Source organism: Sciurus vulgaris (assembly GCF_902686455.1).
Source record: "Sciurus vulgaris genome assembly, chromosome: 3".
In the NCBI taxonomy this organism is placed as follows: Eukaryota; Metazoa; Chordata; class Mammalia; order Rodentia; family Sciuridae; genus Sciurus; species Sciurus vulgaris.
Window position 1 is genome coordinate 128398630 of NC_136463.1, and position 25830 is coordinate 128424459.

At 39.6% G+C, this 25830-nt stretch overlaps 1 protein-coding gene across 5 annotated transcripts in view; it reads right to left on the minus strand.

Moving 5' to 3' along the window:
- Positions 1-25830, minus strand: part of WIPF1 (WAS/WASL interacting protein family member 1) — a 120073-nt gene that overhangs the window by 39495 nt on the left and 54748 nt on the right. Inside the window, exon 1 of one of the 5 annotated variants that reach the window (XM_079135039.1) lies at positions 2654-2673. The exons of the other annotated variants lie outside the window; for them this stretch is intronic. The gene's annotated coding sequence lies outside the window, so the exon portion shown is untranslated. Of the gene's footprint in view, positions 1-2653; positions 2674-25830 lie in introns of those variants that run through there. 5 annotated transcript variants of the gene reach the window in all.

A 25830-nucleotide genomic window follows, 5' to 3' on the forward strand; every position in this document is an offset into this window, starting at 1 on the left:
TGAAAGCTCAGTAAGAAGGCAGCATGTCACCTAAAGCCATTAGGCCCCAACAATGCAAGGGAGGAACTGTATAGAGTTTGGATTTGTTCCATTTATAATGAAAACTTGTAAAAGCAGTTAACATTGGACACATTTATGAGGTGACTATTATGCATGACAGGACATAAATCAGATATTATTCCTCCTCTGCTTAAACCCTTCCAATGGTTTCTCATTGCACTTAAAAAGTCCAAACTGCCTAGACCCACAAGGATGCACAAGATCTGCCCCTCCCTAGTCCTTAGACTCTATCTCAATCCTCCTCTTGCTAATTTACCTTTCAACCCTTTCTGTTCCTTAAATGCACCAAGCTCATTTACATCTTGCAAGCCCTCTTGCTGGGGACACTCCTCTCCTGGTTCCTTCTCATTTTTCAGATATCAGCAAGGACGCCCTCCAGCATGTCCCCTCTCTGCATTTGTTCTCTATGTAGCAAATGTCCCTGATCCATGTTTCCTTAACCACTTGAATGTGTCTCCTCACTAGATACAATCCAAGCTCCACGAGAGCAGGAGCCTATCTGTCGTGTTTTCTGCTGTCATCTCAGCATCTACTACAGTGTTGGACTCCTGGGAGGTGCCCAAAAAGTGTTCACCAAGTGAAAAAGAAAACCCTATCTCTTACACAGGCTACTATAACATAACATTCCTTTAAGAGCTAACTTTTGTTCCTCCTTAAACAGTAAATGACAAATGCCAAGACCAGACTTAAGCCTTCATGGGGAAAAGCTGTTAACAAGAGATTTTCCAGAGGAAGGTCAGCAGGTGGGTTCAGCACTGTGTGTGGAGTCATGCAGTATAGGTGGCTTATATCCCTAGTCAGTGGGGAGAGAAAAATGGGTTAAGAAAAACAAACCAATCAGAAAGATGGAGAGGAAATAAAAAGATAAAGGAAACAGGCAGGAAAAGATGGAGACAGGGAGAGATCACGTGAGTGGGGCAGAGTTCAACCACATGACCTTGTGAGGCCACGTATGCAATGCAGGACACACAGGTGTTGAATGTAACAGAGATTCTGCCCTTCTTCTGTGAAGCCATGTTCCCAGATCAGGGTCAGCTCTTCCAGTAACACCCCAAAATCAATTATGTTCCTGTACGCCAATGATGAATCAGCTGAAATAGAAATTAGAAAAACTATCCCATTCACAATAGCCTTAAAAAAATATTTGGAAATCAAGCTAACAAAAGAAGTAAAAGACCTCTACAACGAAAAGAGGAATTTTATATTCCATGCAATAGAAAAGGAGGAAACACTTTCACCTTTATTCTGTGAAGCTAGTATCATCCTAATATCCAAACCAGACAAAGACACCAAAGAAAGAAAACTTCAGATCAATATCTCTGATGAACACAGGTGCAAAAATTCTAAATAAAATACTGGCAAATTGCATTAAAAAGACAGTGCACCATGATCAAGTGGGTTTCATCTCAGGAATGCAAGGTTGGTTCAACATAAGGAAATCAATAAATGTAAGTCACCACTAAATAGACTTAAAGACAAGAATCACATGATTATTTCAACAGATGCAGAAAAAGCATTTGAAAAAATACAGCCATCTATTCATACTCAAAACACTAGAAAAACTATGGATATTAGGAACATACCTCAACATTGTAAAATCTATGTATTTTACCCAAAGCCGACGCCATTCTAAATGGAGAAAAACTGAAAGCAATCTAAAACCTGAAATAAGACAGGATGCACTCTTTCACAACTTCTACTCAACATAGGTCTTAAAACTCTATGAGCAATTAGGCAAAAGAAAGAAATTAAAGGGATACGAATAGGAAAAGAAGAGCTCAAACTCTCTCTATTTGCCAATGACATGATCCTATATTTAGAAGACTCAAAAACCTCCACCAGAAAACTTCTAGAATTCATAAATGAACAAAGTAGCAGGATATAAAATTAATACTCCTAAGTCGATTGCATTCCTATATACAATGATAAATCAGCCAAAAGAGAAATTAGGGAAACAATCCCATTCATAATAGCCTAAAAAAAAAAAAAAAAAAAAAACTGGGTCTGTGAAAGACCTCTACAATGAGAACTGCAGAACACCAAAGAAAGAAACTGAAGAAGACCTTAGAAGATGGAACAATCTTCATGTTCTCGGATAGGCAGAATTAATATTGTCAAAATGGCTATGCTACCAAAAGCGCTATATAGGTTTAATGCAATTCCTATTAAAGTTCCAATGACATTCTTCATAGAAATAGAAAAGGCAGTCATGAAATTCATTTGGAAAAGTAAGAGGCTCAGAATAGTCAAAGCAATCCTTAGTGAGAAAAGTGAAGCAGGAGGTATCACAATACTAGACCTTAAATTATACTACAGAGCCACAGTAACAAAAACAGCATGGTACTGGCACCAGAACAGACATGAAGATCAATGGTACAGAAGACACAGAGACAAACCACATAAATACAGTTATCTCATACTAGACAAAGGCATGAAAAATATATATTGGATAAAAGAAAGCCTCTTTAACAGATGGTGCTGGGAATACTGGACATCCATATGTAGTAGAATGAAATTTAACCCCTATCTCTCATCCTGCACAAAACTCCTAGATCAAAGATGTAGATATTAGATCAGAAATCCTTGCACTTACTAGAAGAAAATGTAGGCCCATCACTCCAACATATCAGGTTAGGAATCAACTTCTTCAACAAGACTCCTAAAGAGCAAAAAGTAAAATTAAAAAATCGATAAATGGGATGATATCAAACTAAAAACCTCCTTCACAGCAAAGGAAACAATGGAGAGCATGAGAGGGCCTACAGAATGGGAGAAAATCTTTGCCACCTGCACCTCAGATAAAGGGTTAATTTCTACGATAACAAAGAACTCAAAAAGTTTAACACCAAAAAAAAAAAAAAAAAAAAAAAAGAAAAAAGAAAACTCAACAAAACAAAACAACAACAAAAAAAAACCAACAAAAACAAATAACCTAATCAATAAATGGCCAAAAGAACTAAATAGACATTTCTGAAAAGAAGATATATGAATGGTCAAAAATTAATGAAAAATGTTCAACATCTCTAGCAATTTGAGAAATGGAAATTAAAACTACACTGAGATTTCACCTTACTCCAGCTAGAATGGCAATTATCAAGAATACAAGTAACAATAAATGTTGGCAAGCATGTGGGGAAAACATTCCTGGTGGGACTGCAAATTGGAGCAACCACTCTGGAAAGGAGTATGGAGATTCCTCAAAAAACTAGAATGGAGCCATCATTTGACCCAGTTATCCCACTCCTTGGTGTAGATCAGCACACTACAGTGACGCAGCCACATTAATGTTTATAGCAGTACAATTCATAATAGCTAAGCTATGAAACAAACAGATGAATGGATAAAGAAAATGTGATATACATATATATATACACACATATATATACACACATATATATACACACATATATATACATATATATACACAAGGTGTATATATATATACACATATATGTACACATACACACACACACACACACATATATATATACACAATGGAATATTAGTCATAAAGAAGGACTTTATGACATTTATCAGTAAATGGAAGGATCTGAAGACTATTATGCTAAGTGAAATAAGCCAATCCCCTAAAATCAAAGGTCAAATGATCTCCCTAATATGTGGAAACTAACGCACAACAAGGGAAGGAAGGGGAAGAACAGAAGTTGAATGGATTAGACAGAGGAGAATGAAGGGAGCCGGGGTGGGGCGGGGATAGGAATAGGAAGACTGGAATGAATCTGACATCACTTTCCTATTTGCATATGTGAATACACCGCAGTGAATCTCAACATCATGTACAGCCCCAAGACTGGGATCCTAATTAGAATAAGATATACTCCATGTTTATATAAATACGTCAAAATAGAGTGTACTGTCATGTATAACTAAAAGGAACAAATTTTAAAAATGAGGAATTTTAAGGCTGAAAAGACTGCAGAGATCAAAGTTCACACCATCATTTACAGATGAGGAAATAGGAATCTGGAGAGTTGGGTCCTATAATCTGCCCCTATCACATAACTGGCAGCAGCGCCATTGCTATATTAAGCTCACATTAGGGCAGAGGGTGATTTCACCCAAGTCCTTTCTATAAGCACGAGAAGTGGCAGAAGGAAGAGGGGTAGAGAGAAAAGGTGTCACGTGAAGGCACGAAGATGAGGGTAGTAGTTGTGCCATTGTGGCTGTTATGGTCAAAGGCCCATGAGAAGTGGTAAATAAAGACAATCACAAATCTGGACTCGAAGGAGAAATTTAGAAGCCTACATCTTCCCCATTCAACACATACATCAGTCTGAGCTTAGGATAGAGTAAAATAATAATCAATAGGATCTTGGGTCATCAGGTAGAAATATTCCATATTAATCTATGACAATTAAAAAAATGGCAGACAGAAGATTTTAAAACAAATGTGTAGGTCTCAGTCTCAGAAAAGCAGTAAAGAATCATAATCACCCCCCGTCCTGCAGTGGCTCCAAACCAAACCTACTGAATCGGTCCAACAGTGACCTGTGTAAAATACGAGAATATCAGGGTGTATTTTTTTTTTTTTTTCAGTAATTCTGGTCCATCAAGTACTGTTTCCTACCTGCTATAGTGCAGTAGTTTCACCCTGATAGTACCAAGATGTCCTATATTTCCTCAAACACCTTCTTCAATAGCTAAATGCCCCTCTTACAGCTTTTTAGGGGAAAAAAGAAGCACTACCAGGTTAAATGAATGTGTCTAGTATAAGAGGAATCTATTTTAAAAAATTTTTTTTATTTTTTACAGACTGTATTTTGATTCATTGTACACAAATGGGGTACATCATTTTGTTTCTATGGTTGTGCACGATTTAGACTCAGACGACTCGTGTAATCGTACTTGTACATAAGGTAATAATGTCTGTCTCATTCCATTTTTCATACCCTCTTCATTTCCCTCTACATAATCTAAAGTACCTCCATTCTTCTCTCACCCCCCCACACCATTATATATCATCATCCACTTTCAAATGTCAAAGTGTGGGGGCTGAAAGTGGATCAGTGGTAGGGAGCTTGCCCAGCATGCTTGAGGCCCTGGGGTCCATTTACAGAATTAAAAAAAAAAAAAAAAAAAAAAAAAAAAAAGTTAAAATATGGGAATTGCGTGGTTTAAAAGAGCAGCCATAAAGGAATAATCCCCTGCTCCACATAGTTAACAGTATTATTAAACACAGAGAGATTGATCATTTAAATTCAGAAAAGAAATTAAAACCAAGTTTTGTAAAACAAAAACAAACAAACAAATAAAAAAACACAAGTTTTGTAGTATTCCAGGACCTGTTAAATTAAATTGATGTAATATTATTGGGGGGAAATGTGCAATATATTTGATTATGTTTTGGCACTTAGCAACCATTCCCCTCTTTTTCCTTTTATTTTCTGTGGAGGCTGCCCTCTTTCAGTCCATGTGGCTCCAGAGGCATCCACTCCCAAGCAGATATAAGAGAAGCATTTGATTCAGGGCTGGCTAACCAAAGTCTTGCATTTACTTGACCCTAGAGACTTCTTTTTTGATGATGGCCTGTGATGTCAAGGAAACTTGTGGCCAGAGGCGAGGGACCATTCTGGCATCAGATCTGTGAGGAGGTAGGACCTGCCATGCTCACCTTTTGTTATATTGGGTTTGAAACTGAAACCAATACAACAGAAAACTGGGATGGAGAAGAATCAAGTCCTGATGTTGTTCACTGAGCCCTGAACCTATCTATACCGGGAGCTAGCCCTGTTTCTAGACTTTTAAATTTACACAAGCAAATAAATTCTCCATTTTGCTTAAGCCAGCACAGCCATGTTTTCTATCACTAGCAATACACAGAATCTTAAGTGATGAAAGAACTGGTACTAGAAGTGAGTACTGGACGTAACTAATCCTGAAATATGCAACCGGCTGGGGACGGCTAGTGCTGGCTCTCCCGGCTGGAAGGTGGCAATCCTTGTTATCTGACAGCAAAACTGCTAGCTATGCTGCCACCTATTGAGTCCTCGGTCTAAGACCATGAGCCCACTAATGGCACATCCTTAAAGGATTCAGCAGAAAACACGGGATGTTGGAGTATCCTCTCGGAAGATCCACAGGAAAGAGATAAACTTAGACCAAAGCCTGCTTTGGAAGCACAGAGGGGAAAAATACAGCTTTTTAAACAGATGGGTGAGAACTAAATAATCTGGAGGCTTGTGGAGTGGGAAACCCAAATTCTCCCTGCTATGCTGACATTAGATAGGGCAGGGACCTAAGAACCATATCAGAAAACAAGTCAGGAACATAGAAGTCTGATTCCTCCCTGTCTCTCCAAATTCATTGTTATGTTCTTTCATCTGGGGAAAAAAAGAACAACTACTTTCATTGCGACAGTGGGATCCACCTCATAAGTAAGGAGTAAATTACAAAATGAGGAATCTGGACTGGAGGTAGGCGTGGACCTGCATTAGCAGTTTCTCTTTTGTGGGGCAAGAAATGGTAAGTGCAACTCATTACCTATTTCTGAGCCTGGATGTATGGGAAGATAGATGTATTTGTTGCTTTTGAGTTGTCCAGTATCCATCCTCCTAAATGACAGTAACAAATTCAGATTTGGAAAGAGGTCCACTGACCTTCCACTCTGGCCTCAGTGGGGCTAACTCTACTGACTCCAGGAATGCAAAGCGAGCAGCCCTGGTTAGGCAGAGCCTTGGAGTTCCCTGGCTACAGTGACTGCTGCAGAGAGGAACACAGGGCTACTTCTGAACCAAGGAGATGCAGTGAGACTTATTCTAAGACGTGGGGACGTGGCTGGTAGTGTCATGGCCACATTATTAACCCGTGGAGGCTGGGAAGAAAGCCAGTGCAGTGTGTGCTCATGGGAAGATGGCTGAAGAGGCAGAGCAAATGATGCAATGTGTGGACGTCATGTGGTCCTGATTCAAATAAATTAAAGTGAAGCAAACTAGAAATTCGAAAATTATTGAATATATAGCAACATTATTACAAATTTTTAGGTGTAATGATGTTAAGGCAGTTTGTTGTATTTTACAAAAAGTCCTTCATTTTTAGATATTCATACTGAGATATTTGTGGATGAAGTGACTAAATGTTTGCTTCAGTCATATGGAGGTATCAGTGAAACAAAAGCAGTCGTAAGATGATCATCTTCAAAGCTGGGTGAGGAGTACTGGCAGTTCAGTTTACCGTTCTGTCTACTTTTCATAGGTACTTGGCAATGTTTCCACAATAAAAAGCTTAAAAAAAAAAAAAAAAAAAAAAAAAGACTGTGGTTCATTCCCTTCTCCATCCACTAGAGGCTGTTGAAGATGTTTGCTCACTCAATCTGAAACCTGCTCAGACTTGGGGCGTTAGTTATCTCGTGCTTCTCAAAATGATCTCTGCAGTGTTGGATGAACCGGGATAGAGACTGAAATCTCTCCCATCAGGATTCAAGTAGTTCTTCCCAGAAAAGGATTAAACTCCCTAGAATCGAGACCTATTAAGTAATAAAAAAGTAAAAATAAAAATTCCAACTATCCAACCAAGGAATGAAAGAAAACAACCATTCTTTTGGATTAGGACTATCCAACAGAAATATAATTTGAGCCACATGCGCAATTCTTGATTTTAAGTTAGCCACGTTACAAAAGTGAGAAGAAACAGGTGAAGGTGTAACAATATCACACTATTTCAAAAAGAGTACTACTGCATGTACCAAGAATGTTTTTTTAAACAATTATTAATAAGGCATTTTACATCCTTTTTATCACACACAGTCTCCAGAAATACGTGTATTTTACTACTGATGGCATTTTAAGTGCTCTAGTGCTGTTACCATACTGGGCAAAACAACTCTAGACAGCACAGGCCTGATGGGTGTGGGCCCGTCTGCTCATCTTCTTCCCTGGCAGGATGCCCAGATGGCAATCAGCAGATGCTCCATCAGTGTCAGTCCTGGGATAGTCCCGTTTAGTCCAGAGTCAACTGCGGGCCATGGCTGTAAGTTTTTAAGAAGAGTGGCCTGGAGCCATTCAGGACATTGGCTAGGTATTCCTGGGTTTGTGGCCAGCAGGGCTGAAGTCACACTGGCTGCTTCTTCCTGGAGTCCTAGTGCTGATGATCCCAATACAGTATATGAATCCTCAGCCAAGAGATACCGTGGCATATAATAGTTTGAAAATGGAGGCTCAGAAGAAATTCATGGATGCTAAAGCCTCGGTGTCTTTCCATTTTACACCAAGCGAAGATTGCAGTGCTCGCCATTTCCTGTCCTCTCCTGCCCTTCTCCAATTTTTCTCCATCTTCAGGTGTCTGTGCTTGCTGTTTCCTCTTCCCAAGGACACTTTTCTCTTGCTGTCCGCATGGCCAGCTCCCTTACTCCATCTGGGTCAGCCACTATGGATGTACGACCTGCTTTTTCACTGGAGAGGCAGCTACCTGAGGGCAGGGACCTTGTCTTGTTCACTGCTGTCTTCCCAGCTACTGTCTTCCACAGTATCTGACATATCATGCTGCTCGAGAAATGTGTGTAAATGGATTTTAAAAGCTTCCCACTCCATGTTGAGTTTCATCCTTATCTTAACCTAGGACTGAAGTTTTGTTGCCACACACTGGGCTCTAGACAGGGAAGTGATCAGGCAAAGCAGAAATGTCCTGGGTTTGCTCCTCCAAAAAGACCTGGGGATGGGCTGGGGATATAGCTCAGTTGGTAGAGTGCTTTCCTTGTAAGCACAAGGCCCTGGGTTCGATCCCCAGTACAGCAAAAAAAAAAAAAAAAAGACCTGGGGAGGAGTTTGCTTCTCCTAATCTGTGGTGTTACAGGACCACCATTCAAAAGACCATGTGGAAGACCTGACAACACATGTAGCAACTCTTTCTCAAGTAAGGTCAGTGTCAGGGATAGGAGAGGGTCTTACTTAAATTAGAAAGCGGTGAGGTGACTAGCTTGGAAGAAGAAAAGGGGAACCAACTCAGGGCTGGAAAAAGAGGCCCCAGGACTATCTAGAAAGAATGTCCCTGTAAGGTTCACATACTCCTACTCAACAAACATGTTTCTCTGTCCCTGGAGCACCCAATGCCCAGCGCCCCAGGAGCTGAGGATGCAGCAGGAGCCTTGTCTCTCCATACTCTGTGGCAGTGCATGATCAGGAGAAACAGAAGATGAAAACCAAAACAAAACAAACACAGAAATTCTGAAGTTGGAACATCACTCCCTTCATTTCTTGAGGGAACAATGCTTTTCTCATGTACAAAGAGCATTCATGTTTCTTTTGAAGGCAGTCTTGTCATAGGTAATGTAATTATTTGCAAAAATTTCCCAGTTGGTCACCGACATCCAATACAAATGGCCCCCGGGAGAAAACCCCTGTGAAATACAGGAGTGATTTCTTTACAACCCAAGGGGCAAAAGATGGAAAGTCCCGTTTCATATCCTGCCATGTATATTCTTGCGCACACACACTGGGAGATGTTACTGGCATGCAGAAAGCAGCCCATTCCTGTTGTTGTCTATCATTAGGTTTGAAGGCAAGTGAGAAGCCTTTACAATTATTTCTGGGGTGTGGACAATGGCCATCTAGGTCCTTATTCAGACTTCTCTGTAGCCCAGTGGTTATTCCGAGTCTCTTTCTGGGTGAAAGAGCCACAAGACATTGAAAACCTTCCCAGGCTCCAGGAAACAAGGGTCAGTAGGGCTCGGCACCTTCCGGCCTGACATCACCTGCCCGAACACTGCAGGAAATGCTCAGGGACTGGAGATTCCCCTTGGGGCCTCTGACTGCGCATGAGCCAGGCCTGGCTGGTGACACTTAGAGGTACTTGCAACTGCTCTGTGCATGAACAGGAAATGAAGGGAATTTGTGGGTGCCTCAAGGAAGGGAAGCCTTCCTAGGATTCAGAAGATTTGAACTGTATTATACCAAACTGTCCCACTCAGTAAAGAATTGTCCCATATGATCTTCAAAGATCCAGGTGGTCACTGATATCGGTGAAGAAACTGTTCAGAGTTATCTAAGCCTAGAGCTTGACTCCAGTTGATATTTAAACTCAAAGTAATTACAGATACTCCTGGACCATCAAAGGTAAGACTGGGAACATCTGTATTATATTGTTGCATTTATTTCTTGAATTTCCCAGTAATGCAAATGTTCTATCAATGAAATTACTTTTGTTCAGATTGTAAGAGTTGCCAGAATCAAAATGAAGTCACTGTGTCAGCCCTAATAACAACAAAAGTAAGTGAAGCCAGGATTTCTGGAGAAAGGATTATTATACTTGATCGCCTGATAGTAACTAACCACAAAGACGCTGCTAGAACCACGAACTCATAAGAGGCTGCCACCACCCACCTTATACCAGAAGGACTTCTGCAAGGATGTCTGCCCAGTAACTGTTCGTTCACCCTGACTGACAACACTCTTGTGGCCAAAGGTTATTATTTCAAAATAGCTGAGGTAAATCCTCATTTTTGCTTTTAAAAAAACTTCCCTTTACCTCAACTCCTTTGAATTCACCCACAGTTTACAATGGTGGGGTGTGTTCCCAATGCAGGGCTCTGCTATTCCCAAATGAGTATCATATTTTTCAGAGAATCTGGTTGTTTGTGTGTTTTGTGGGTTTTGTTGTTGTTGTTTTTGTTGTTTTAGGTCGATAAGATGTTTACCATGAGTTATTCACCCCCTTTGGAAAATCATGTGCCCAAGGACATTGCCAATTGTGGTATTTAAGCCTCTAACAAGAGTTAATCTGTAGTGGTAGTGGCCACGTTCACAGTGACTCTGTGTATAGAAGCAAACACCTGACAACTTACTTTGTTTTGTTTTTTAATGAGCTGTACCTGATGACTTATAAATTGCACTTATTTTATTAAAATGTTGCTTTCATTTTATTTCCTTTTAATTAAGATTGCAGTGATTTTTATTTTGGATATTAGGTGTGAGGTCAGAGCACATCATTTATGAGGTTCGCTGAGAATTGTGGAGGAAGCATTAGAAAATATTGTTATTAAAAGTGGGCACAGGGTCCACATTGGTGGTTCAGTGGTAGAATTCTCGAGAAGGAAGGACTGTATAGAGGGAAAAGAGGGGTGGGAGGGGTGGGGGAAGGGAAAAAATAACAGAATGAATCAAACAACATTACCCTATGTAAATTTATGATTACACAAATGTTATGCCTTTACGCCATGTACAAACAGAGAAACAACATGTATCCCATTTGTTTACAATAAAAAAAAATAATAATAATAAAAAAAAAGAAAATTAGAAAATAAAAAAGTGGGCACTGGGTCAGATGAGGCTGAGAGTCGCAGCTCCTGATGGATCTGGGATGTTAGGCATCCTTAGTCCTGTTTGGGGACCTACTCATCCAGTGTGGGAAGTGGAGAGAGCTGGGACCCCTCAGCTGCTCACCTCCAGTCCTGGAAGGGATTTCCCATCCATTTCCAAAGGTGTCCAGAGGCCTATGTGCTTTTTTCTTCTGTTTCTTAACAGATTGCTTTTCTCAGTGGCTTAGCCAAAACAGAATTTGTTCTACCCAAATGACCCCAAATTCCCTCCAAGAACTCTCCCCCTCCCATTTGGCTGCTCTGGATTCTCTAAATGACTGACTGGGAAAACAGATTGTTGGAAAAACACTTCCAGGTTGTCTCTAATGGGGTCAAGACCCTATCAGGTCACAGGAAAGACCCTAGAAAATGCTTTCTGCTTCCAAACACGCATGCAGGGATCAGAAAAGGTGCAATCACAAAGTGATGAACTCCACCATTTTGTGTGGGTATTTTGTTGTTGTTGTTGTTCTTGTTTTTTTTGCTTAGTACTGACCAAATGACTCTTTCCCTGCAACACAGAGCTGCTTAAGCCAAAGTCTTGGACCATACTGTCTGCTTCACATCCATTCCAACAAAATGATCAGTTGGTGGCTTATGTAAAAAGCAGCTCCATGACTACATTTAAATATTGACTAGTTTGAGGATAACAAACCACCAAGAATTGAGGTATAAAAGCCACATGTGGTGTATGTTTTGTAGGACATCCACAGGAGGATAAATGGACAGAGTTAGTAAGAGTCAAAATGGTCTCTCCCTGCCAACACCATTCTCCACTAAATAAATAAAAAACAAAATAAAATTAAACAATAATTAATACCCCATCTGGGTGCGACTCTTGGCTTTTGGGTGGTAGATGTGTCCTGGCAAGGCTGCCTAAGCATCATGGCCAAGGCCAACGGGTCTGAATAACCTGATATAACCTCCACCATGGTCCACAACACTGTCCAGCCCCTGACCATGGCTTCTGTTTCCACAGATTTTTCCTTCAGATTAACTTCTCCAACCTTGAGGTCCCTGCTATCCCTGCTTTCTTCCCTTTACCTGATTCTACACTCAATCCCCTGATCTTCTTCTCTAGCCAAAAAGAACAACACACAAAGCTGTAGTTTCTTCTCCTAGGATTAGAGTGTTGTTTACAGTGTGGTCTTTCTATCTGCTCACCCTCCCTGCGTGTCTGTAACTGCACTGTTAACTAGTGAGCAACTGTGCTAGGGTTCCCAAGCGCAGCAGTCATTTAAGAGACGTGCAGCATCTATCAGGTGCCCAGTACACACTTAGATGTTGGGGATATTAAAATGATTTAACAAACAAAACTCTCCTCCCTCAAGGGAGGGAGCTGATGGCATGAAGGAGGGGAATAAATCTGATCCCTATGTGTGCAGAGCAGGTGTTCATTTAGGTTCAGTTTATATGTATCTTACATAGAACAGCCTCGCCAAGAACACTGCCATAGGGTCATGCAGGCTGACTTAGAAATAAATGTATAGTGGGAGTTACTCGTTTCTATCTGAAAACTGAACACATGACTATTTTAATTTTCATTTCAATGGTTCTCATACTTACAAACATAATTGATGGTACACTGCTAGGCCAGCCCACAAAAGTCTAATTAATTCATAAAGTGACTAAACTAAAATTTCAGTTTCAGGTCCATCACCTCTATGGGAAGAGGGGAAGAAAGAAGGATTCATTCATATTTTGTGGTCCCCAGCCTGGGTTTCTTCCTTCTCCCCTCACCAGCTTTGAACTCTCTGGACCTCACTGGGAACCCTGAAGTACTCCTATGCCCAAATGCTTTTATCTCCAGATCATAATTTTATCTCCTCCCTGGGATAAGATGATCTCACTGAGCCACCAGAAGGAAATCAACTTGTTGTCATTTACTGTAAAAAAGGGGGGAGATGTGTAACCCAAATGATGCCAACTTTGTTGAAATAAAAGAAGATACTCAGTTGGAGATGGGTACAATATAGTTAATGTTTTAGAATTTCCTTCCAATACTTTTTCCCTCTCAGTTTTGTTTTTATAAATTGTGTTTTGTTTGAGTTTTTTTGCAGTGCTGAGATCAAACTCAGGTCCTTATGCATGCTGGGTCAGTGCTTTACCACTGAGCTACCCTCTTCCAGCTCCTTCTCTGTGTATTTCAAATGGAATCAGACTCTGTGTGTATGTGTCCTTCACATTTCCCCATATTAACATTCTCTTAAGATAACTTTAGTAGTTGAATATTTCATTTTACAGATGTCCTATTATCTATGACTTTTAAACTTTTAGAATTAAAATAACACCCAAATTCATTATTATAAATTCTACTATGATTAATATACTTGTATTTAGATGTCTGAAGTCTAACAATAACTTTAGATTATTTCCTTAGGATAAATGTATTACATTACAATGAAAGGAACAGAGTTTTGTTTGTGCATTTGCTTTTAGAATATGGATGCATATGGTTAAACTCCTTTCTCATGGTGTTAGCTAGCATACTGACCCATTTCTTTTCAATATACCATTATCACTTTTCAAAATCTTTGATAGGTGTAAAACCGTATGCATAGGCTGCTTTAATTTTCATTTCTTTGATTAGTAAGGTTGACAATATTTCATACATTTATTATGTCCTCTATTATTAGTACATTTTAATTAATGAACTGTTAATCTGGATCTTTTTTTCCTTTTTTTTCTTTTATTTTCTTTTTTGTTGTACTGGGGATTGAACCCAGGGTCTTGCACATGCTAGGCAAGTGCAAGCTGAGTTATATTCACATCCCTTGGATCTTTTTCCTCCCATTTGAAACAAAAGGTTACTGAAAAACTCCATGATTTCTATTTTTCAGAGATAGGGATCAAACCCAGGACCACATGCAAGGTAAGCAACTGCTCTACCACTGAGCTCACTGCCAGACCACTCCACGATTTTTCAAAAACAAATATTTAACTATTGGGACATTGGGTGGATAGCAGTGACCAGTTCTGTGAGTTCTTAAGCAAATGTTCTTTAGTCAAGGGCCACTTTAGGAGTTCAGCGATGGCTAGTTTTGTGCAGTCTTTGAGAAATATTTCCATGCCCTGTTAGGCGGGGGTGTGGGACTTCTAGGCACATCTCACTGCAGCTCTTCCTGTCTCAAAGACAAAGGCAGGAATGCCGGGGTTTATGTTATACACGTGCAGACAGGAAGCAGCCTATGACCCTGAGTCATCTTATTTTATCTTTCACAAGACCAAACTTCTCAGGAACCGAGGAGTAATTCAGGCTGACCTAACAAGTAGCCAAGTTTCCTTCAGCTTCATCACCTTCATTCACCAGTATGCACTATTTTGGAAAAAGTAAAATATAATTTAGATTTTTTTTAAATGGTTGAAAACTTGGCACTCAAAACCTCTTTCTGAGCATTGGTCATTCAAAGTGACTCTAGTGATGTAAATGATGACTGACAGAGGACCTGGACTGCAATGACATCCTCTGGCCTCCTTTCCCCCTGGCTCTTCCTAAGGCAAGAGCTAAGATAGTAATGACCCTCTCTACAGTTCTCACTCCTGGACTTAGAAGATGTTCAGTAAAACCAAATTAGGCAGAGGCTTTGGGGTAGAGTACCTGGCACATTCTAACACTCAACAACATGAGCTAGCATTGCTACAGTTAAGTGAGCTAAACTTCTCAGTTAGTGCTACTTGCTAAGGGGAAAATGAGCTGGCTGGGGAGGAAGGGCAAAACTGAGAGAGAAGACAAGGAAGTGGTTCTTTTTGTTTACAGAGGGATAACTAATTGCAATGTAAGAATGAAGAATTCATCACAATACCAGACCTCAAACTATACTACAGAGCTATAGTAAGAAAAGCAGCATGGTATTGGCATGAAAATAGATATGTAGAACAATGGTACAGAAGACACAGAGACAAACCCACATAAATACAGGTATCATACCAGACAAAGGTGCCACTAGAGAAAAGATAGCTTATTCAACAACTGGTGCAGGGAAAAATAGAAAACCACATGTAACAAAATGAAATTAACCCTTATCTCTCACCCTGCACAAAACTCAACTCACTGTGGATCAAAGACTTAGGCACTAGAACAGAGATCCTGTGACTACTAGAAGAAAAAGTAGGCCCAAAACTTTACCATGTCAGCCTAGGACCTGACTTCCTTAACAAGACCCCTAAAGCACAAGAAGTTAAATCAAGAATCAATAAATGGGCTAGACTCAAACTAAAAAGCTTCTTTTCAGCAAAAGAAACAATAATGTGAAGAGAGTCTACAGATTGGGAGAAAATCTTTACCACATGCACCTCAGATAAAGCAATCTCTAGGATATATAAAGAACTCAAAAAAAAAAAAAAAAAAAAAAAAAACACAACCCCCCCCCCCCCCCCCCCCAAATAACCCAATCAATAAATGGGCTAAGGAACTGGACAGACACTTCACAGAAGAAAATATATTACTGATCAACAAATATATGAAAAAAATGTTCAACATCTCTAGCAATTAGAGAAATGCAAATCAAAACTACTCTAAGATTTCATCTCACTCCACTCAGAATGGCAATTATCAAGAATACAAGCAACAATAAATGTTGGTGAGGCTGTGGGGGAAAAGGTACACTCATACAGTGCTGCTAAGAAGGCAATTTGATGCAACCATTATGGAAAGGAGTATGGAGATTCCTCAGAACACATGGAATGGAACCACCATTTGACCCAGCTATCTCACTCCTCAGTTTATACCCAAAAATTAAAATTAACATACTACAGTGACACAGCTACATCAATGTATATAGCAGCTCAATTCACAAAAGTTAAACTATGAAACCAATCTGGATGCCCTTCAACAGATGAATGGATAAAGAAACTGCGGTATGTATATAGAATGAAATATTGCTCAGCTTTAAAGAAGAATGAAATTCTGTCATTTGTTGGTAAATGGATGGAGTTAGTGAATATCATGCTAAATGAAATAAGCCAAACCCAAAAAACAAAAGGCTGAATTTTTCTCTGATATGCGGATGCTATTTCACAATAAGGGGTGGTATAGGGAAGAATAGAGTAACTTTATATTAGGTACAGGGGAGTGAAGGGAGAAGGGGTATGGGGGAAGGAATGATAGTAGAGTAAAACAGACATTATTATCTCATGTACAGGTGTAACTGCATGACCAATGTGATCTTGCAATATGTATAATCAGAAAAATGAGAGATTACACTCCATTTATGTATGATCTATCAAAATGTATAAATGCATTCTACTGTCATATACAGCTAATTAGAACAAATAAAATAAAAAATTTAAAAAAGAATTAAGAATTTGCTCTATTTGATATTTGATAAACATTAAATATGGATAATTTCAAACTATTTATACCATTTATCTACAAAGAATTCTCAAATACATTTAGCCCTATTTCTGGCATTGATCCATTCAATTTGTCTTGGGTCTAATTTCATTCACTAATTCTGCTGCATTTTTTTTGTGTAATTCCAAATATCACTAGACTCAATGAACATAAAATGTGGGGGAAAACGTCCACAAACTTTAAAAAAAAAAAAGTTTCTCGTTAAAGTTAAGATGAATTGAGATAAGTAGTTGATTTTATGGTCATGGCTTGTCCTCATTTCACCTGGAGAGGGCTGTGGCCAATCGATAAGTAGGTAAGTTAAAGATCTGATAGAAGAATGGGGAGCCACTCACACCGAATCCTACACTGCAAAGACCAGAACCTCTCTTCAGTCCATTTAGAGAATGGGTCCAAAGGCCCTTTGGGGAAGTCTCATCTGACTGGGGAATATGGAAGATGATGCTTATTTTCAAGACTGCTTTATTCTAGTGGCTGAGGAATAAACAAAGAGAACAGTAGCAGTCTGTGAAAGTTTCCCGAGGTGGCACATAATGAACTGAGAGGAAACAGGCCTTGAGGCCAGATCTGGTTTCTCTGAGTAAGTGAGAAAACAAAACCTGGATTTCTATCATTATGCCCAAGCTCAGCCACCACAAGATGATGGCACTATGACATGAAAGATACCAGTGCCAAGCGCCAAATACAGCTTCAGCAAAACTGAACACCACACAGAAAATGCTTGACATCTCCAGCTCGCATAGGAGGGGTATTCATGGAAAATCAGTGTGAAGATCAATGGGAAATTTCATTTTCCAAAGTACAAAGGTTTCTGTACACAGAGCGTTCTATTCATCCACAGTTTACTCCTCCTGAATTCAAAACACCTTCGGAGCACATTTCTAATACTCCTCGCGAGCACCGTTCACTGCATTTCTCTTTAACCTCCAATGGCACAAATCTTGAGATAAAGTTTTCATTTATGGTTTTCCCAAACCTAACCTAAATATCTTGAAAATATAGATGAGAATTCCTCAGAAATGCCAAGAGTTACACAAAGATGAGAGTATCTCAGGTACAATAATAGCAATGTATAGAAATTCAAGCAATGAATAAAAACAACATATATACTACTCTGGATCCATTAAAAACCACTATCACCAGGTGTGGTGGCACACACCTATAGTCCCAGCACTTGGTAGGCCTAGGCAGGAAGATCACAAGTTCAAAGCCAGCAACTGAGTGAGGCCCTAAGCAACTCAGCAAGATCCTGTCTCTAAATAAAATATTTAAAAGGGCTGGGGATGTGGCTCAGTAGTTAAACACCTCTGGGTTTGATTTCTGGTAACAAAAACAAAATTAAAAAAAAAAAAAACTATCTGTGTATAATCAGTTTGAAAAATGAAGCTTAAAATTTTTTTAAAAAATTATGTGATTTTATTCTAAAATTCTCCAAAACAACATAAAAGACAGTGTTCAATATATTACTTAGGGAAGTAAATGAAACCTGCTATCACTTTGCCTGAAGTTCTGCTTTTTCAAAACTCAAGTCCTCAGTGACTTTACTTAAGGGTGACTCATCCTTCCTCCTACACAATAAGCAATTATATCTTTAAAAATATAAAATCAGAACTTGATAGGAATCAAACCAGTTTTAATGCATAAATCTGAGAATATAAAAATTACTATAAGTTTATTATGCTTTAAATCTCTAGTTCTACCTAGCATAAGTATAAAATAGTTAAAGGTTTAGAATTTACTCTGAGATACTATAAAATACTACTGTTTTCATGGCAAAAGAGATTTATGAATTTATGGAAAAGAAGATATTTACAAAACATGTTAGTAAAAGCACTGTTTACATTTGTATATCAACATTCAAAAGTACCCTATGGTTGTTCACTGATAAAAAGTATTCAAATCATGACAACAGGAAAGTTAAAAATGGTTTTAATTAAACTTGCATCTTCCAAAATTTGTCAGGACCAGAGAATCTGGACGTATCAAACATTACGTAGGAATCCATATTCAAACGAGTTCTATAAAATTCTCAAAAAGAGCAGGCAAAATTCATCTGAGGACATTGTTTTAGCCTAACCTCTGAGTATCATTCAAACAGGGAGCCAATGCCTGATACTCACAAAATGCAGTTTTCTACTGGGGAGCTCAGATGAAGACAGCCCACCCTATTACAAAAATAAATGGATGAGTGATCATTCCATGAACTTATCCCCTAACATGAAGTGCACAGTAAAGTTGTACTGCCATCCCTCAATTATCACTTTGCTTGGAAGTGATGGCAGGAATATTTCCCTCTGCAAAACTGTTCAAAGTAATGACTTGGAGGAAGTGGTATGCTGATACCAAGAAAAAAAAAGAAAGCCCTCACACACAAAGATAGTTCAAAACGCATCTGCGTATGGCTCTGAGGAAACAAACAGCTCAGCTAATTTCAACTCAAAATAAACCCAAGAGACCAGTTTACCTTGGCCATGGCTACACACATACAGGAAAACTGAAGGTCGCTGTTCATCCAGTGATTCTGTTTTGTGCCAAAAGGGGTGAGAGGGAAGGGTTATTCATCCTGAGGTCAGGATGGAATAAGAGGAGATAGTTTCATCCAGGGGAAGCATGTGTATCTAAGTGGACTTCCCTCCTGTGTCTCCATGGGGCAGGTGGGCTCCTGACTGCCCTAAACTCCATGAGACATGTGAATAAACTTTGACATCAGTTCCTGAAGCCAATTCCAGAGCAGAATACGGTGTCTCCCTTGCTGAGGCCTTTCCATGGGTCCTCCCTCCACAATATTGTCTTTAAAGAGTTAAGGTGGGTGGTTCCTAAATTACCTATTTCTTTTGTCAAGCTTGGGATTAAATACATCTACCATCTTTAAAATGACCAATATTGAATTTTCAATTTTTGTTCATTTGAAAATATTCTTCAAATTAAGTAAACGCATTAGTGATAAAAAACACATTTTATTTGGTTTTGAAAAGCAGAGTTTTCCATAAAAGCAGTTACTTTTCTAAGACAACAGGTGGTCTTTCAAAAAAAGAACTACTTTCTTATTTTCAAATAACTTTTTTTTTTTGTGGGGGTGCTGGGGATTGAACCCAGGGCCTTGTGCTTGACAGGCAAGCTCTCTATGAACTGAGCTATATCCCCAGCCTTCCAATAACTTTTATTTGAGAAGAGCTATGTCAGCAAAAGTCTTTAAATTGTTGTTGTTTTTCCCAATCCTGGTTCTGTGTTTTTTTTTTTTTTTTTTTTTTTTTTTTTGGTACTGGGGACCGAACCCAAGGTATTGTACCACTGAGCTACAACCTCAGCTCTTTTTATTTTGAGACACGATATCACTAAGTTGCTAAGACTGGCCTCAGACTTATGATCTTCTGCCTTAACCTCCCAAATCACTGGGATTATAGGTCCGTACCACAGGCGCCTGGCTTATACTGCTATTCTGAGGTGTTTATTCTAATGGGGTTAAGGAAGCCCAAAAAGTCCTTTGGTTTTGCTAATTCAAAGAAGTTCACTTTCCAGCTGATGATCATTTATCTTATTTTGTTTTATTTTTAGAGGAAAAAGGAAAGAATGATTAACCTTTAGTATCAGAAGCTTGTGTTACTGACGTTCAACTGAGTAGTAAGTCTTTCAGTTCAAAACATTTAGGGCACAGATAACATGTGGGGACAATTAAACGATGCTTTCCCTTTCACAGGGGATTGGCCATAATATTCAAGCTGGGTACAGGAAGCAGAGGTTTTGACTCAATCGCCTGCTCGTGGGTGGACTCACAAAGGCTGTTCCAAGCCTGCAGTTTCCGCAGTTCATCTTTCTAGGTGGTACACGCGTCAGCAATCCTCCACAACTCGTAAAACCCAACATAACCTTTTAGGCTGCTCTGGAAAAAACGTTGAGTAATAAGGAATAGAATGCTTGTTCCAGTGTTTCCAGAGCTATTCTCTGGCTAGGAGAAACAGCCAATCATAGGCATCTGGAAAAGAGAGATGGCCCAGAAGGAAGAGTGATCTTCCAAAGTCAGTAGAGCGCACCTCCTAACCAGTCACCTGTCTGTTCCCTGCTGTTTGCATAGAATGAGTTACAGGCACCAGAGCAGGCAGTGGCTTCCAGGAGAAGTGACTCTCAAATGCTTGTGCGGAATAAAGTGGCAATCGGTTGACTTTCTGGGAGTGAAATATTGTTCTGATCACCTCGAAGCCACAGGGAGTGGTGGAAAGTTGTGGGTCCCCAGCATGGTCAGAGACAGCAGCAGCAGTGTGGTCTATGGGAACTTGCACACAGGGTGTGAGTGTTCCCTAGAACTTTCCCACAGGTTCCACTCAGCCTCAGAACATTACTAGAAGGCCTACTGGTATTTCTCCGTATGGTGTGAATACCACATTATGTTTTCTTGGCTGGCCTGAGCACTGGAAAAACTGAACCAAGAGACAGGCTGCAAGGTGAACTGACACTGAGGTGGAAAGGGCACGGCCTAGAAAGGCAGGGGTTCAATGAAGGCCTCTGAGGTTTCCTTTCATTTCCACAGTTCTGAGTCACATCATTTCCTTTGTGGATTTTAATAATAAGTAATGAGCCTTAGAAAATGAATCAGTATGCTAGGGGGAAAATGCCAAGATCATCTTATCTCTTCTGCAGAGTTAAGTCCTTTATAATCTTTCTATTTATTCTACAAGTCCTCTTTTCAGAACAATTTAAAATTCCTTATTTACAGCTTTCTTCATTTGTACTGCAGTGGGTCCACCCAGTTATGGCCAACTAGACAAGAACAGGCCCAGCCATGGCCAGTGCTTCGGCTGGAGTGGGCCTGGCCTGAAAATCTCTGCTTGAACAAGGAAAAAGGAACCCACTGCAAGTCTACTCCCTCCTTGTCTCAGACATATGAACTGGGAGCTGTGGAGAGGGACACTGGAGAAACAAGGGGAGACAAAAAGCAGCAGCTGAGCCAGTGCATCTGTAGAACTGGAGCAGGGAGAGGATGGCATCCATCTCTGGGGACTGAGGGCACATCAAGGATTTCCAGGTTCCTGAATGGCATCCTCGTCTTCAGTCAATCTAACTACCAAGAATAACAACAATAATGAGCATTCACTGAGCTCTTATTATGTGCTAAGAGTGTTCTAGGCTCTTCCACAAGTATTGTCAACTCATTCGAATCTCACACAGCTCATATATGGGATATATATGACAGTGATGAAAAGTTACATAACCTGACCAAGGCCACACAGCTTAGAAGTGGCAGAGGTCATCTGAACTTAAAGCTTTGGCTCCAGAGTCCATGGTCCTACCCAGCATGTAGCTCCCTATGATGCTGGTCCAGGGTTTCCTATCTTTGTTATTGCCCATCCTCTATTGAGGGGGCCTGATGGGGGAGGTCTGTTTCTTATTCTCCTGTTGTCTTGCAATCAGCATTTTTCTTGGCTCCATTGTTATGAATCTTACTAATAAATGTATATATTTATTTAAAGAACAACTTAGTGCTTACTATATGCCAAGAGCTGCTAGGAGCTTTGGATTCACAAAGAAAACTTCATCCTGTTCTAGGAACAGGAACTGTATATTAAGTAGGGAAAGACTTTGTCTGCCCACAGCCATGCTAGAAATTGTGCTTCTCGAGTTTACAAGGTCACATCATACATGACCCGATGCATGATATGAATGGCATCCTATCTTTAATATTTGTCCTATTCTTGCATGATAATATATTATTCTATCCTAAGCTCACTGACAAAATAATTTCTCTCTTTTCTTTTGGTACTGGGTATTGAACCCAGGGGCACTTACCCACTGAGGCACACCACAGACCCCCTTTTCTTCCCCAGCCCTTTTTTTGTGTTTTATTTAGAGACAGGTTCTCACTGAGCTGCTTAGGATCTTGATAAGTTACTGAGAATGGCTTTGAACTCATGATCCTCCTGCCTCAGCCTCCTGAGCAGCTGGGATTACAGGCATGTGCCACCCAGCCCGACAAGATAATTTCTAAAGAGCACTTTTGAAAACTCACCAGAACAAGAAAGGACATTGTAAACATGGCTTCCCTGGAGGTCTTCCTGTCTAGGATTCAGGATAAGGGTGTGGCCAAAGGGATGGCAAGTGTCCTGCTCACACTGGCTGGGATCAGCTCTAAAAGAGGACATCCCTGCAGGTGGTGCTGCAGTGTCCCCACCAGCACTGCGGAGCAGAGATGAGCTCGGACAAGGTGTCACTTGAGGGAAGGCACCATGGCTGCTTCCTCTTTTCTACTAATTGTGAGCTACTCCTTCACACTGGGTGCCCATTGCCCCAGATAGGCATTTCTGTGAATCTGCAGACCTTGCAAATGTTACCAGATGTCAGGTGTCTCATCCTTTCATCTTTCCACCCTTACAGCACCAAGCACACGGCTTTACATTTGACAGGCATTTCATACATTTGAAATGGTTGTTCTCTCAAATAATGACAGGGTACTCAGGAAAATGGTGAAAATAAATAAGCTTAAAGAAGATAAATTACTCATAAAGCTATGGGAAAAAATATACATTGTTAACCACTGAGAATATTTCCTTCTAGTCTTTATATATGTCTAAACTATTTTAAAATTAGGATCAGAACATATGTAATTTTGAATCCAGCTTTTGTTATTCTTTCATGCCACTAAACATTACTTGAAAATGTTAATTTTTAATGACTGCATGAAATTTCTTTACTAATTTTACTTTTATCTACTGCCAGTCATTTGTTTCTTTGCTTTCATAATTATGCTGATATCAATATCTTAATACACAAATTCTTGTGCAAACCAGGATTATGCTATAGACATTTGGGATCAAAGAATTTGAACAATTAACACTTGATACATAGGACAAGTGGCCTGCCAGGAAGCTTTATACCTCTTGGACCATACTAAAAAGGCTCTATTTTGTCAACAGAAAATATTACAGCTTTAGAAAATCTGTATCTTAATTTGATTTCTTCAATGGGTTGGAATAATGACCCATATATTTAAACTCCAAGTTCCTAAATAAACTACTTTCATATTTTTAAGAGCACAAACACCCAAGATTAATGGTCCCCAACTTCAAAACTCATGAAGCCTTAAAATGCATTAGAATTTCATAAAGGGAAATCACTTTAGAGGTCATTGAGTAAACTGTCTCAGTGTTTCTACCTGGCAACCAAAGCTCAGTGAGGTTCAGTGGCCTGGGTAACACATCCAACTCAGCACTGAAGTCTAGGTGTTGGACTCTAGGTTATTTCTTTTAACATGGGTCTAAGAATCAACCAAAGAGAAGCAACAAACCATTGTTACCAGAGTGAAAGTATAAGGAAAAAGCATGCTGATATACTTATTTGAAAAACAAACTCCTATTGTTTTAAGTTTTACCTTTCAGACAGAAGCAGTTTATACACACTGAGCTTGAGATCCAGCAAGATATCAGGTATGTCTGGAAGACCAGGGGAAATATAAGACTGGAGATCAAGGGAGGAACAAGCAGAGCTGCAGAACTGCTATCTGTTCATAGCCTCAGCTGTCCCCATCCTCTCCCCCACACATGTGGGTACTTCCTCTTGCCTATGGATAGGTAGAACAGCACTGTCCATCTGAAATAGAATGCCAGCCAAATATACAAGTTGCAATTTTCTTGTAGCCACATTTTTGAAAAGTGATTTGAAACAGGTGAGATCAACTTTAAGAATACATTTTATGTCATCTAAAATATCTAAAATGTCAAAAAAACAAATAAAATAAAATAAAATAAAATATCTAAAATGTCATTTTGACACTAATTTAAAAATGTCAATGAGACATTTTCTTCTTTTTGTACTACATCTTCAAAATCCAACATGGCTTTTGCATTTAAAATACAGCCTGTCTCAATATGTCCTGGCCACATTTTAAGTAGCCAGGACACATTAGTTGTAGATAAACACAACACCTTTATTTATTAACATTTATGTGGTGCTGAGGATCAAACCCAGTGCCTCACACATGTCAGGCAAGCGCTCTACCATTCAGTAACAACCAGAGCCCCCATAGGGAAATTTAACAGGAAAATTTTTTAGGCCCTAGAATTTGTGGAGTTAAATTAAATGGAATTTAATTTTACTGATGAGAGGACAACAGGAAAGATGTTTTGGGTCCCCAAGTCACTGGCTACCTGCTTCTCATGCTGTGGGAGGGAGAAAAGGGGCGGTATTGCTTGTTAGTGGAAGACTGGGAGGCGTGAGGCAGAGAATCCTTTCCTCCAAACCCGGCCTTCCAGGGTACCAAACACCTGGACAGAAACCTGACTGAACTTAGATCTCACAGCCTCGAATTGGTTATCTCTGAATGTGTGTATATGTCGTCTCCTGATGAATTTCCTAAGGCAGTGGTTCCCAAATTTCTCCAAATATTTGCAAATGACTTCAGAATTCTGTGGCACCAGCATACCACCAAAATGATAGTCATTTACTGCACAATGAATGACATTTCAATGGACAAGAGACTGCATAGATAACAATGGTCCCATGAGATTATATTGCTTGGTGCCACAGTATGCTCAATGATAAAATCACCTGATGACACATTTTTCAGAATGTCCCCATGATACTGTGACATATGACTGTAATTTACTATTTTTATTTAACTAAGCTACACAAATCTAAATACACAATTTAGTGTCATCCTAAGAAACTATGTACATGAAGTCATGAATTTCACATGGTATTGTAATTTTTTTTCTAGCACACATTATAATTATTTAAATAAAGAATGTTTATTTACATGTCTCCTGAGATCATCTCATTGACCATCACCGGTATAACTGTTGAACTTAGGAGACACTATCTGAGGAAGGAAAGGGAAGGATTGTTGGCAGCTCCCCTCTTTACACCAAGACTGCCCAGAGGCGCACAAATCCTGACTCCCTGAGTTCCCATTCTCCTAAAAGCAAGTTCATATTCACTGCTACCCACTGCTTGGTTTTCAGGCTGACATTTACTCTGGCTGACTGGCACCTGTGCATGTCAGTTGTTAGACATTTTAGGCATCAGTCCTACCTGTAAGGAGATGATCATTTTCATTTTCATTTTCCAGAGATTCTAGAGCTGCTAAGTTCAGGAAATGAACTTTCAATTATAAACCTCACCA